Genomic DNA, 15,819 nt, shown 5'->3' with positions numbered 1-15,819 from the left:
CTCTACAGCAGTTCAGACTCCTCTTTCTCCATTCATTTTCCCAGCGTGGCCAGACTGACACACCAAAGAGAAGAAGAACAATAGTCCAATCTGACTTCAGGCACAATGTTTTAGTGAAGTTGCAGCTGCTTGAAATAAAAGAGAACTATCCTGTCCTTCCCACAACTGATGCAGGAAAAAGAATTAACATTGGATTTTAATTAATTCTAGGAACACTGGAGTCCAAATTTATCTGACCACAGCCAGCATGAATTTCAGTTCTGGTTATAATGCACAGTCTGTAACAGCAGTATTAGATACTATGGGCCCTAAACACAGAGAAGAAAACACATATTAGTTATTTGGGTTAGAGAGAGAGGGCATTGACAGGGAGAAACAAAAAGAGAGAATAACTGCTTCTGTATACACTAATGAAAGGTTTTCCAGGTGATTAAGGAAGTTCTTCAATGATGTATTTTTACCTCCTCCTCAAGACTCCAAGTCAACAGTTAACCTCCTCCCCACTAAGATAAAACAACCTAGTAAACCACCCTGACACATAACTACATCTTATTTAGGTTATTTGTCTTATTTCAATTCCCAGACAGGGTTATTCTAACTGTACTTATTTTAAAAAATATCCTGAACTCGCAATAAGCAAAAATTAGGTACTTGAAAATAATACCTTCAAATCAGAGGGTTTAAAGGCAGAACTAACACTCTTGTCTGAAATCAAGAAAACAAAAAACCAACCACAGTACAAATCTTCAACCACTTAAAGCAGCCTCCATATCCATCTTGAAAGAGACATCTTAACTGAGCACCTCTGTGTGATTGTATTCTACCAAAGAACAAATTACTACCCAAAATTGCTACTGTTATTTCCCCAGTAAAAACAAGGAAGAAATATCCTAAGCTCTATAGAGGGAAATCAGTATACAAGTTAATTAAATGTTCACTTATTCAGGAATGAACCAACTATGGCAACTTTAACACAGCAAATTAAAGTGCTTATTATATGTCCCTAATTATATATGTGTGTATATATATAACGGAATCACTGTCTCTTACAATCCACTTCAAAAAACATGTGGATGTGGCACTTGGGGACATGGATTAGTGGGGAACATGACATTTAATGGTTAGACTCAAATGATCTTACGTGGTCTTTTCTGACCTTAACAATTCCATGATACACAGTCTACACTTGTTTGCCTGCCTCAACTTTTAGATTATTAGTTTATTATCCTAATCTTCCTCAGCTCCAACTTGTGCAGACTCCTGTCAATTCTCACTAGCCATCTCAATTGAATACTGCATACTATAAGGTTTTAACATCTACTAGCACCCAACCAAGTCTTTTGACTTAATAAACAGGAATTTCAGTTCCACTTCCAGTGCAGTTTCCTATCAGGTAGAGCAAGGGCCTTTTTGTACTTGTCTCAAAGAAAGAGGGCATGGGAAGGGAAAGAAAGTAGGCAGAAATTAACAGAATTATAAAAACACACCCTATGAAGAGAAACTGAGGTTCAATCCAAAATGGCAAACAAATCTTTGGAAGCAATTACATGACATAGCTTGCACTGATTCAATGGCTTGCAGCTGCTGGAACAGGCAGGTTACCCACTCCCTTCCAAGCAAGCACTTCCACTCCCCTTCCCTGCAATGACTCTGACACTTGCCTGGTTACAAGGCAACCTGGTTTTATTCACTAATCTGACAGAAACTAACCTAGCCAGTATTTTGCCCGTTTATCAAGTCACAGTTGGTAACTGTCAGAGGCAATCCATGAGAGAGGGAAGAAGACTATATAACCCGGAGAGAAGGATATAGGAAGTAGGACTGCTCCTCCCAGCAGTGGAAGTCTCTAGACCTGGCCAGGCCTACTGTTGGGACTTCATTATTCACTAAGACTCAGAACTACTGTGGTCTAACAGATACATTGCCAATAGCTTACCAATAAGCTTGCAGGGAACATCCCTGCCTACACCTGAAAAACCTCCTCAACTTTAACCATACACCCTGCACAACATCAAGAGAGGCATTATCGAATCCAAGAGACACATGCACTGGCACTAGATGCCATATGTGAACCAAGGTTTTCTTAGCACAGCATTAAGATGGTCTTAGTCTGGCTTCTTTCAGGCATCCCACTCCTCTGATGAAGTGTCTGATCTGTTCCTTGAGACCAGTTATCTGTAGCTCCAGCTACAGGAGTAGCTAAGGCAAGTACCCAGCAGGTGTATGATATTATACCACGATCAATAAATTATTTGCCTACAAAACACTCTTTCCAGCAATGCACTGAAGTACAACAGGAACTATGGAACAAGTAATCCAAACAGTTTGGAAGCTACATTTCTAAACCACATCAAACACGGTTTTCTGCAAAGTAGCAGAGGATCAAAAGCACAAACCTTCAGCTAAATTCCCACCTTCTAGTTTGAGAGACATGAGGACCACTCTGAAGTGGGAAGATACTTGTGTTTTTTAGAGACTGATCAAAACAAAATCTCTCTAATGGTTCTTGCATACTCACTGACTTGCATACTCTCAGCAGTTTCTAAATTCCATAATTACCTACATCAAAGTCTCACAAAAAAACTCATTTATTATATCATTTTTATGTAACAAGTGTCTCTAATATTAGTTCAACCACCTCTTTCAGACAATCTGCACTCTAAGCATTTTTTAATCCATTTGGGAATTTTTGGGATGTCTTGAGCAGCTCCATCTCCTTCTCAACAGCTGTAAGTGTTGACTGTGCCTCATCTACAAAGTGCACGGACTGCAGACTCCTACAGAGAGAGTACAAGCTGGTTGCCTAATAAAGATGAGCTGTTTAAAAAGATTGTGAAGCCTGACAAGTACTATCAGCACTGGTATTTTATGCCATACACAGTCTGCAAAGCTTACGACATCCTGAGTAAGACTGGCAGTAGACAACATCAGATCAGTCTTGTTCTCAAGTATCTCAAGTGATAAAAAAAGATTTGGAAGTGAACAACAAACCCACAATGACTTCCTGGCCTGAGGGGATTGATTAGGACACTAATGATTGTTTTTAAATTGTGCCACTTCAACTGAAAAATTATGTCAGGAATGATTTGAAAATAGGACTTTTTGCTAACATTTGGAGGTACATACTTCTGTCTCCCACATTCTAGCACCAGTAACCAGTATTAGCACAGCCTTAAAACTCCATTGGTGCAAATCCCTTATTCTTGAGTTACTTTGGGTCTGTTTGCTTCCTTTACAGACTGCAGCAACAGCAAACTTGACTTCAGCCTGCTTTACACACCTTTAAATTGGCTCCTTACACCAAAAACTCTTTACCACCTAAATGGGTTAAAAAATTTCTTACCCAGATTGGTTTTAAAGACCTCCTAGAGCCCTCTATTAAGTAACTGAACATTCATAGCAGCATTGAGAGACTCTACAGCTGTATCTGAAATAAAGTTTCTTTTGCCTTCAAAATTCAACTCCTTAAATACTTCTCCTTTAATAAAAATAAAAATGAAAAATAAAAATCAAGGACATTTTTCAACTCATCTTCTCAACTGAATAATTCTTCCTCCAGCCTGCAATATGTTTTCAGATATTGCTAGAAACGTTTTAACACACTTTTTATTAAGCTGAATGATTTCTGCATCTTCTAATCACAACAAAAAATTGCAGGACGGCTCCTATGGCTTTGAAATACCTTACTTATATAAGGCAAATAGATTTGCAGTCAATAGCAAGTAGAGACAGATGCTTCATTTCTGAAGAAATCTGAGAGCAAACTGGCTCATCTCTAGCTCACCATGCTCGTTTCAAAAGCAGATGGAGTATCTGATTACATTAACTTCTATTTAAGCTATGATACAAGCAAACTGTTTCAGATACCCAGATAATGAGTCTAAATATCAGATGTTACACTGGCTGGCTGGCAGAGCAGTAAGCAGAAAAAGCTCCTTCAATCAACTAGATAATGCCTGTAATTTAGAGATCTTTATTGGATTCTCAGATGCTTACAGAGGTCCAGAGGGGCATGCTGGTCAAAACTGCACCCATGCAGTCCATAACATATCAAGAAGTTACTTTTACACATTATTCTAGCTACAGAAATATAACTGTTCAATCCTCTTCAGATGGAATTAATGAAGCACAGTAATTTCCAGACCATGTGGAAACTTCAAATAGTGAAGAACAAAGCTAAAAAGAGTTTGGGGGTTGAGTTACATCAGCACTGAATTTTATCTGCATCCATTATTTTTATTCTGGATATAATTGGACATACTGATTTTAATCTAAAATTCTTATGAGTTCAGATCCAGGTTACCAAAACCATTTTTGCTCTATCATATGCTATTTAGAGTAATCTGAAGTATTTATAAAAGCACAAATCCACATGTTTTAATCTAAATTTGACACGCACACTTTTAGAGGTAACCTTGACTTCACAGTCTGTGCTACTCAGCTTCAGTGCTTTTTTATGGGAAAAAAAGAAGATTATTTTATCCATATATCAGTGTATGTGTAGTGTGCATATATGTATCTCTTAAAATACCTTTTCTTCATAGTAGGCAAAATTCCCATGACTTCAACAAGAATGTTCAAAGAAATGCACAGGAAAAATATGAAGCATGAAGCAGAGGGCCTATTGCAAAAGGTTCCCTGGAGATGAATACTGATTTACCATTCCTGTAAAAATTACAGGAGACATTATGGCTCACTTATTGTGAAAAACACACAATTAATTCTTTGGGAGAAAATGTCTGACCTTACCAATATGTGTAAATATCAATGTGTGAAAATTGCCCTGATGGAAGGGGAAAGGTAACAGACAGGGCAAATGCCAATGGCCACAGATGAAAGCATATGAAATCCATCTAAACAGCAGGGAAAAAAAAAAAGAAATTGCAAGAACACGGAAGAAATCATTCATCTATATATGGCCATTAGGGCAATATCCAGTTCAAGATGCTGGTCCCTAAAGCCTACTTAAATTCAGAAGAAAGCTAACCTCAGAAGTACCTACACTCAGCTAGCACCTCACCACTTCACCCAAAAATTCCAAAAGCTGCCCCTGTTGTGCTCACCCTGTGCTCCCACCCAGCATGTGCCACGCTCCCTGGTGTCTAAGCCAAACTACCGAAGTGCTGGGCACTAAAAAGTTGTTATGAAGGGAGAAGTTACTTTGGTTTTCCAACAGAGATGTGTTTATTCAGGTTATTAAGAGTTCAAGCCCACACAGCTCAGGGGAATGTTCACCTCCAGCTCACATTTTATGTAAAGATACTCTTTATCTCCTCCACTTAGGACCTCTTACTCTTCTGAAAAGTATCCAAGAATTATGGGCCATTAACAGAATGTAACATGACCCAAGCACAAGGGTCTGGTTAAAACCCTCAGACACTGACAAGAGTATCTTAAGTTCTGGTCCCTGCTCCTGACATTAGTGAATAAATAGATAAAGTGAGCATGAATTGCAGCACAACCTTTTCCAAGTCTTAAGACCTAGTAATACTTTCTTTTAGTCTTCAGATTTGATAGTGCTTCCTATAGAAATATAGTAGTCTATCCCTTGGACTACGAATGCACCTGTTTTCCTTTTAAAAAAGGCAGAACTGTCAATTTCTCCAAATATTTCAGAAACTGGCAAGGACTTGAAATTTGCCAAAGACATGCCACATACATGCCAAGCTTTTTGGAGTATAAATAATACTTATGTCAACAGGTGTTGCTTTTCTGGCTTCAAAGTGATAATGCTGTTTTACTTTTCTTTACAACCTCCAATAACATAGTCTGAAAGTGCCAAAGAGGTTCTTCTTTGATAATTCGCAATAAGTAGTAAATACTTGACAGAAGAATAATCTTTTACCAGAAGTGTTTCCTAGAAAAAGATTTAGAGGTCAATGATCTCTAAAGAGCCTTTAACGAGTTTGACATATCGCTGAGTGAACTATTAAGCTATTTTCTTACAATTCAATTACAGAAGAAAAGTTTATCATCAGTTTGTTTATATTACATAGCACTGGCTATGAAACTAATTCAAACTAAAAATATAAAAAAAAAAAAAATTCCCCAACCTTACAATGTAATTTGTAGTACATCAATTTAAATACACCCAGAGTCTGCTTTCTTTAAAAAGACGTCTTTTCTCCTTTAGCAATCGAAGACATACAGTTACATAAGACAACCTCCAACTATGTATTTATCTTCAGAAAATGCAGTAATTAAAACTGGACTTGGTGCAGCTGATTCAGGCCAGATTCCATTGAGAGACAGATACTGAAAGTTACATTTTAAATTTGAATTAATGTTGATCATCACTCCTCATGTTCTGCACACCATAAAGTAGCTTCCATCCAATCAAAAACTCAACCATGCATTTGTATCAGCAAGTTTCACCAAACCCACTGGCTGCTTTAGAACTTGGATCTTCCTCACATCACTTCAGAGTGACTGATCACTGCAGCAGACATTTTAGCACAGAAGCTTTTTTCAGTCACAAATTAATGTTCAAATTTAAAACTTCACACTCTTGCAGTACAAGTCAATATTCTCCATGTATTCTTTGTTTTGAAAAGCTTCCTTCACATTGTCTTTACTCTCCTGATCTCTCTCTATCCAACTTTTCACCTACAAGACTCCTCTATACAAGGCTGCTTACTCCCTTTGTAGATACCCCATGTGAACCAAAAAATCTTCTGATCTCAGTTCCAATTTTTCAGACACCTGAAAACCATAAGTTACATTCAATTATTTTGTGTCTGGTACAGTTTTGAAACGGAAGTATCTACTTTACTCCCATCCTCTTGGCACATAGTCAGTTATGTTTCTAACAATGATAATTCAGAGATTTACAGTTTTTCTTCTAAACACATGGCAAGCATATTAAGGGATAGAACACATTTCCTAACAAAAACTTGTTCCAAAATATTGTGGTGCACAAGCTTCATAGAAAGCTGTTGGATTTCTCATGGGCTCAGAGCAATGCATATGTTCACACTAGAAAGATGCTTGTCCAGCTTCCTCAGGTTGGCATAACAAACATAATTTTATTTTACTAGGTTAAGCAACACATTTATATAAAACATTTATCTGCTACTTCTATCTCCAAATTCCCTATCAGAGATACAAAAAAAAAAAGAAAAAGGAAAGAAAACCACCACCCCCAAAATAATAGAATATTCAAAGTATTTAATAATGCATCATGAAAATCATATCAGAGTTTACTATTGTTGCCCTGGAATGGACTGGAAAACTGCAAACAGAGGCTTTACTGCTCTGTGGTCCGCTAGCAACACCCTGGGTTGCTAGTGTTCCATGTAGCTTGCATTGAGAACTGCCATCACATACTGCAGGGATGCATTCACTCCCCATTCTCCCTTCTGATACATCTCAGCACAGATGTATCAAAAGCAGTAAGGAATGCACTGCAGCTCACTCTTAATCACATGGTGTAAATGTACCCCTGCCTGTTTCATGTGAGCTTAGTCCAGACAAACAAAATGTCTGCTCAACATCATTTCACTGATCACAATGAAAAGCTAAAGCTTTTTTTTTTTATGTTTTACCACTTGTTCATGATATTAGCTCATTTCCTTGTCCCAGTCCCCACGTCACATCACTGTTTCAGACATCAAAGAAAAAAAGGAGAATTGGACACAGAGCAACCCTATGAAAAACAAAGATCCAGCCAAACTAGACACAAGCACTGACATTTATATGCTGGGGGGACTAAAAAAGCCACAACAACACTGATGTGCAATAAGCAAACAGGGTTGTAGAGAAATGTCAGGTCTTTTCTCTAATGTAAGGAACTACCTGCAGGAAAAGACCACTTGTATCCAAGGCATCTTCATAGGAAGCAAGTAATAGCACCTGACATTGAGAGGCTGAACACTGGTACCAGTGATATTTTCCTTTCACTAATATACACAAGATTTTGTTTCCTCTTACACTGATAGATCTATTAGTATCAAAACCAACCAGGAGTAAAAAGGTTTATTCTTTTCTAAAGTGAACATGTGTGTTTTTTTTCATTAGACAATAACTTTATTTCCACAGTCAAATAAGGACCAGGAAATAGAATGCTCAGTATATTCTCAGTGGTGATGCTAGTTGAGCTATCAATTCCAAAAACTGAAGAGAAATTAGAATCTGCCCTTACTGGTAAAATATAAAAGTCAGGAGGTAACATTTGCGGAAGGTCTTCAGAGCTGCACCTTTGCTTCAGCAATTTCTGATCTACTCGTAACCCTAGTTCATACTTAAATCCTTCAGTTTCATGATGCTTCAAGCACAAGGCAGCTGACCATGCTGGAAGTGTAAGGTACAGCCAAGGCATCTGCTTTCACTCAGTTCTAAAGTGCTAAATAAGCACTTCTCAGCAAGGACATCAGGCCAATCACTCAATACTACAGCTGTCCCACTCGTTCTCAGCGAGAATAAGAACAGCATTCTGAACTACCTCTGTGATACTCATTCCATCAGGGAGGCACATTTTACTGCAGTGTTAGGAGAAGCAAAGGGATGCCCCGAGATGATCTAGCTGTTCACACAGGAGAGCACAGCATCAGAGGCAGCAAGTTGCTGCTCACCTTTGCCTCACACTGATGTGTCCTCTGGGCAAATACTGTAGTCAGAATGTAGCTTGAGATTTAAGAGACTACATGTGCACATCAGTTTTCTTGACATGATTTTGGTCCTCTGTTAGATAAGGAATAGAAGCACAGAGCAATACCTAGAACAGAGCAGGCTTGAGGCTGTGATATGCCAACACAGCACACTTGCCTGAAATAAGGGATAACTCTACACTGACAGGGCAGACTGTTAATACTTTCCTGAGCACAGTGCCCCATTAGCACAGCTACCTTGCTTTTGGTACTGTTCCTAGGCTGCTCCGTGCAGCACTCTGCACCTCAGAGATGTGCCCAGCAGTACTCCAAAAGCCCTGCCTTGACTTGCAACACCTCATTTCTCTTGTTCTGCTTGTTCTTAACACCAAGTTTTGCAAGTCAACAGCATGATGTAATCCTTTAGTGAAAAGATCCAAATATTCCTGTTATTGAAACAAAAAGAAAAATCTGTATGTCGAACAAAACAACCAGACATTTTACAAGTACTGCTGGGTAGTAAGACACAGCAATTTCTTTGGCTGTTCTTCATTTATCTGATCTGAACTTCATTTATTGGCAAACATCAATATTCCAAAAGAAAAATGTCACTCTCTTTAGAAAATACTGCCTGATAAGTGGCAAGAATGACAGAACAGAGCAATCACATTATCTTCAATATCAAAGATTCCATTTCTCAGAGAGTCACCTCTCTTTGCACTCATTTTCGTGAAGAGTGCTTCAAGAGCCTTTAAGCGAATAAAGTATTAATGTAAATGGAACAAACACAAATTTACGAAATTAATTTTCCAGCCTAGCTACAATGTCAACTGACAGTTTCAGATGCAAATAAATAGACTTCAGACCACAATATATTAAAAATCTAGAACAATCACACTTACTCCAATTGGCTTTTAAAACAGAATAATGTGGGAGGACTTAAAAAAAAAGCTTTCTTGCTTTTGTGGCGAACATCAGCATTTATGCCTGCCTGCAACAATGAACTCAGTATTTTCAAAAAGAAACACCAGTTTTGAAGTCTACTTTAGTTAATGCTGAAGTAATGGAGAAAAAGTATTAAATATTAATTCCATTCAAAAGCAGAATTGACCTGAGGAGGGTTACCAGCCACATAAATCCATATTACCACCACACAGCAGACATCTCAAGACGATTCATACTCCATAGATTGTTAGTTCTGTGTATTCATGAGCTAATGTTGTAATACATTAGAAAGGACTGACAAAATGAAAAATAGCTTAGCTTTTTAAAAGCTATATATTTCACTAAAATACCTCTCATATGTTGATAATAAAGCAATAGCAATGCTGTTAATTGAATTTTCATACTTGAGCAATGAGACAAAGGTAAAATTTGAGCATGTTTATGGTTTTAAGTATGTGCATTGCACCTATGGAAATCTTTACTGATTACTCAGAGTTGTTTTGAGACAATGGTATTTTATTTTACAGTGATGTAGGGAAAGTACAAATAGTTACATGAATAGTATTAGTTCATCTTCAACTTGTGCAAGCTGTCACGTGAATGGAATGGAGACACTCTTCTTACATGACCTTTCACAAGACGCAAAAAGTGCACAGAAACTGCACTGATCATTTAAAAAAATCTGCTAATGAATACGAAAACTATCCCCAAACCACAAATGAAGAATGAAAACAAAATTAATGTGATTTTGCCCACTGGCAGTTAACAGAGTGATACTCCACTGTAAGGCTTAAGTCAGTTTACTGCAAATGTGCTGCTCTAAGAGAACTCATCATTATCAACAGATTAAGATAAGTTTAAAATAAAAAGAATATATTTCACATTCTGCACTGTAGCACCTAATAGGTATATAGAGAAATTAGGTGTACCAAGTAGCAGTTCGCCAACCAGACTCCTCTCACCTCTCTAGTTTTTAGATATGGAAGTCACAAAACTGAGCCTTCTGAAAACATCTGAATTCCTCAAATCATTTATGTATTAAACATAAAGGGAAAGGAAGATACTGAAGTGCTTCATGAGCATCAACAAATAACATTTTGGAATATCAAATCATCATAAATTAACTAGCTAATAAAAAATTCACTGTTAAATTACACATATACTTACAGTGCCTTCATTTGCACAGTCAAGACCAAAACAAAACAATTATACTAAAAACACAGGTAAACTATAATATTACAGAAAATTAGAGGTAGTGTTTAAATAACTAAATCTGAAGCTCTATCTTTTAACTAACACTGAAAAGGTAATAATTAATTTGTAGTTTAGAAATTAGAACTATTACCATTAAGTAACTGCTTAGAAACTCACTAGACTCTTGTTGGACTCTAGTTTGAAAAGCTGAATTGTGTACCGTTCAGTTCTCTTACAGATTTTTATTGGACAATATGTTTTCTTCTTATCCTAGTTACTTTATCAGAAGGCATAAGCTAAACCATCTACTATGTTTTATTCCAGAACAAATGAAAAAAATTACAAAATTACAGATCTCAAGGAAAGGAGTGTTAACTTTCAAAGTACGCCTACTTTCAATAAAGCCAGTTCTTCAAGAAAACCATAAAGAGAAAAACTTGCACACAGTTCTACATGTTATTACACAGTTTCAAAAACTGAAGCAATTTGAATACTTGCAACTCTTCAGTGCTTATTATGGTAGAACACATCTAACTTTAATATGTATTAATAAGTCTTCCCACTTCACAGATGGGAACCAAGAGGAAAAAAATGGTTTGTTCAAACGAAGAATATAAATGATTGGAAACAGACATCCAGTTACACAAGTGCTTGTCTAGCATCCTCATTATAACAAGTTTCTTTTCAGTTTAACCAAAACTGTTTCAGCTTTTGTATTGTTAGAAGAGCTTGAAGTCACTTCAAGTTACTTAATTCTTTGGCAGAGGGTACACAGCTCATTGGACTGAAGTTGAGACCTCCATTTTAGCTCTGAGGAAATATGGTCAAGCCAAGACAAAGTAAGATTAAACACATTAGCTTTCCCTTGTGGTCTAAAACACTTCCCTAAGATCCCCCAAATTGCCACATGAGAGATTTAAGGCTTATACATCACAAGAGCCAGAAAGTCAGCTTGAAAGTCCTCTGGTGCCTGACCAAAGTTCTGTTGACTGGACAAGGATTTGTTGATTCTGTTCAGGTCCCTGAATGTTTCTAACTACAAGGCCTTAATTTTCTGCAGAGAGAAGGTCTGAACCAGGTGCTCAGGCACCCACGTTATGCTCTTTTGTTCACAAGGGGTAATTACACCAGACCATGGCTGGATGTAAGCAGTCTCTTTGCAACTTCCACATTCCCTGACATGAGCATCACCATGTTTTGTCCTCCAAATCCACGACAGACACAAGAGCTTTGCCTACCCCTGCAAACAGATGATGTTCTGGGGTTGCGCTCCTGCAGCTCCACTGGAAATGTCTTGATTCCCTTGGACCCCACTGGATGAGCAACTGGGCCCGCGCAGAATCACACATGGTGACTGAGACACAAAAACAAGGCTCTACAAAACTGGGTGAGCTATCAATCCCAAAGTGGGCAGTGAAGTAAAAAAATTAGCAATTCTTCTGTCTTTTCCCACCAGTATCATCTCCAATAACACATTCCTTCAAGTGTTTTGCAACACTCTGGGACTCATCCTCGCCTTTGACAAGCCAAATCAACTCAGTAACCCAACAAAAAGCTAACCCAGCAAGAGAATGGGTTCTGTCAGTTTTCTGAGCAGAGTTGATTTACCAATCAGGCAAGCACTGAACCAGCAAAAGAGAAATTATAGTAGCACGCAACCAGGAGCGGGACAGCCTCTTTCAGTAGCAAGAGCTGGCAAAGCCCATCATGCAGAACCTCATGTAAAAAGCTCCAAAACAAAGAACCAATTCAGGAAAAGTAGTCACTATAGCACATGCATTTCCTTTTTTTCTTAAGGAGAAAGCCTGCTTTCAGAGTATAAATCAGTGCGTTCAGACAGACCTGTACCATGGAACCTAAGAGCTGTAAAAGGGAAACCTCAATTTTACATCAAGATCATATTAAGGTGTGGATGAGAAGTTTTGTGTGTCTTCAGAGACCAAACAAAGACACGTTCAAATCCATACGATATCAGAAAAAATATGTTCTACCTGAACCTCGCTCAGATGTGACTTTAGCACCAAATTTTTCCTCCATGTGAGGAAAAAAGGCCTCAAGGCATCTGCAGTTTAAATTATAATCTTCAAACAGTACACAAATCACCTTTCTTTTCAAATTATGTTATTAAATGTTTTCTAATAACGACAAAGCTGTAAAAAATATCAAATACCTAATGGCAAAATACCACCAATGAACTGCTGTAGGAAAGAGCAAAGTTAATTCTTTCAAGAATATACAAAATAAAAAATTAATCCTGAGAGCAAGAGCTATCAACTTAAAAACAATTCCATATAAATTTAATCAATTCAATTTGCTTTGTAATAGAAGCATGTACATATGTACACTACATACAGATCAGTGCTGTACTTCCCTGATTGCCCTCTAAGCTGCTCAAATTAAATATTTATTTCTGTAAACATAAAAAAAAATTTCTCTTTGAGGGGAAGACACCAAAGTTGACACCATTATGAAACTTTCAGGTAAACTGCTAATTTTGAACAACAACAAAAAAAGGATACTTTCCCTTTCTTATACCCCATTGCTCTAACTTTGAAGAGTAAAACATTTACTTTGTTTAATTTAAAAAACCAAACACCTTTTTGTAATTTAAAAATACATTAGAAAGGTTGCAGGCATTTCAAAAGGCAGAGATCTGTAACTGACACGCACATAATAATAATTTCTTAACCTATTCATCATTGAGACATGTTAGAAGTTCACTGTATATTTGTTGAGAAACAAAACATCCCTGGAAAAGTGCAACACACAAGACTTCATAGGGGCACCTGCATTTTTAATTCTCAGTTTACCTGACTTACTTCTCCACACTACTTCAAACTAGTACAGTACCAGTGCAGCTTTACAAAGCCAACCTCCTTAAAAGGCCAATTCGACAGTACTTTACTTCCGAAATATCACAGACAAAATTACACTGTGCAGACAAAAACTGAATTATATGCTTAAACTTCAGTTTGTTCTGATCTGGGGTCCAGTCTACAGGAATAAGTCACATCTATGCAACACATATAAATCTAGTTGAGTACATGTAACATGGACAGAAAAACGGACAAAAAGTTCAATAGTATTTCTGCAAACTTCACAAACATACTTCAAGAGCAGAGCTGACTGCAAGATCAGTTTTAAAAAAGATATATAACTTAGGCACACATATCACAGCAAAAAAAAAAAACACAAACAAGATGACAGCATGTCATTAACCTAATAACTGAGGCAAAGCATCAAAAAATGAAGGAAGGCAGAGACAGCACAAGAAGTATCACAGAATGATACATATAATTTGAAGATAAAACCAAGAAATTAAAGAGGTTTCAAGAGCTACGGAACAGATCCAAGAGAAAGTTGAACCTACAGAGCAGCATAAAGGACTTTGTATGCTTCATTCTAGCTAGAGTATATTCTAGACAAGTTAGAAAGCTGGAATCAGCTTAATGTGACATTTTCATTTAAAGCAGATAAAATGATGGGGAAAACACAAAAATTGTCTAAAATATACATGGATTTGCCCATCTGAAAGCTTTGACAGTCTGTCACATCTAAAGCTCTGTAGTCTCTGCACACTTGGCAAGCCATTCAGGAAGGCGACGAATCCTCAAACAGCGCTCAGGCACCCGCGTTACACTCTTTTGTTCACAAGGGGTAATTACTCCAGACTATGGCTCGATGTTAGGCCCACTCAGAGAGTAACTGAAACCCACAAAGCAGGTTCACAGCCTTGCCAGGCATAACAAAACATTTGCTTTAACACAAATATTTGACAAAAGCAATAAAACTCTTATTCATAACAGTAATACATTGATAACAGGAAACCAAAGTACAAATCATTTGAAGACAGTGAGTGCAAGAAGGACACAGAAAAAAAAATCACATAAAAATTTAAAGGGACTAAGTAACAATCTGCCAGAGTAGACTTTGTACAGCCTTCACTGTACTGTTCAGGCACTCTCTTAACTATACACAGGAAGGCAGCAAAGAGTCCCTAATCCAGTAATATGCACTAGGTATCATGCTAGCACACCACAGCCTGGGTTTGTATGTTTCTTAAGACAGAACACACATTAGTCTCATTCCACAGGCCAGGGGGAAAAAAAGAAAAAAAAAATCAAGAAAGCATGAAACTATGAAGTTCACCAGAAACTTAAAGATTTGAGAGTGTGTGTTTTCTTTTACAAGCTATATAACAGTCTTCAGACACTCTTAAAGCAAGGGGAAAGGCACTCCCACAGCTGGTAGGGAGCAACACATCTCCCAAAAACCTACCCTTTAGTCATGAGACCGGGTGAGCATGCAGCTAAATCCCAAAGCAGCCTGGCTGCTGCCAGCTCTTGCTGGCCTGTTTGCTTATTTTCCACTCTTAGGGTTTAAGACTATCAAGGCAGTTTAGTGCTAGCACGACAGAGCTCAATCACAGGAACCTGTGTGGAGCTTTTTACACCTCAAGATCCAAGAAAGCTACCAAGTGGTCTGTCCCACCTTTGGATCAGGCAATGCTTTCCTCCTCATAACAATTTCAGAAATTTAGTTCACCCATACCCCAGCAATACTGACGCACAGGGATGGCATTTAAGTTGAGCCTGCATGGAACCTGAGCAATTGCCAGGACATTCTGAAAGAGCAACTAGACAAATGCAGAAGACTTGGAAGAGAAAGAACCTGTAACCACACAAACACTTCAGGCAATGCCTACACCTTTATTGCAGGCAGCAACCGAGCTCTGACAAACTTCTATTAAGCTGCTGTAACCCAGAAGAGCTGTTGTGCGTCTCACTCTAAACAACAGTACTGGCAAGAGTAGTAGCAGTCTAGTTAAAAATATCAATGAGAGGTTGTTTTTAAGGTACAACAAGCCTGCTCTGCCAGTTTTTATGGTTTACAAAGCCCCTTTCACTCTTTCTATTATACTGCAGTTCGAGCCGGGAGAAGCTCATGTATAAAGAACAAATCAAACAAGTAAACATCTGAAATGCTGCGAGTCTTCCTTTCGTCCTAAAACGCGGCAACAAAACACCCGTGTATAACAGTTACTGTTAAGTAACACCTTAACACGCAACCTACTTTTAGTCGGCGTTTGTCTTTT

The 15,819-nt window shown here is 37.8% G+C and overlaps 1 protein-coding gene across 3 annotated transcripts in view; it reads right to left on the bottom strand.

Annotated features, from left to right (window-relative positions):
- Positions 1–15,819, bottom strand: part of KDM7A (lysine demethylase 7A) — a 61,794-nt gene that overhangs the window by 44,818 nt on the left and 1,157 nt on the right. The window lies entirely within an intron of this gene.

Source organism: Vidua chalybeata, chromosome 5 (genome assembly GCF_026979565.1).
Source record: "Vidua chalybeata isolate OUT-0048 chromosome 5, bVidCha1 merged haplotype, whole genome shotgun sequence".
Lineage (NCBI taxonomy): Eukaryota > Metazoa > Chordata > Aves > Passeriformes > Viduidae > Vidua > Vidua chalybeata.
The sequence above is the reverse complement of the archived record's forward strand: the minus strand, read 5'-3'. Positions and strand labels throughout refer to the sequence as shown.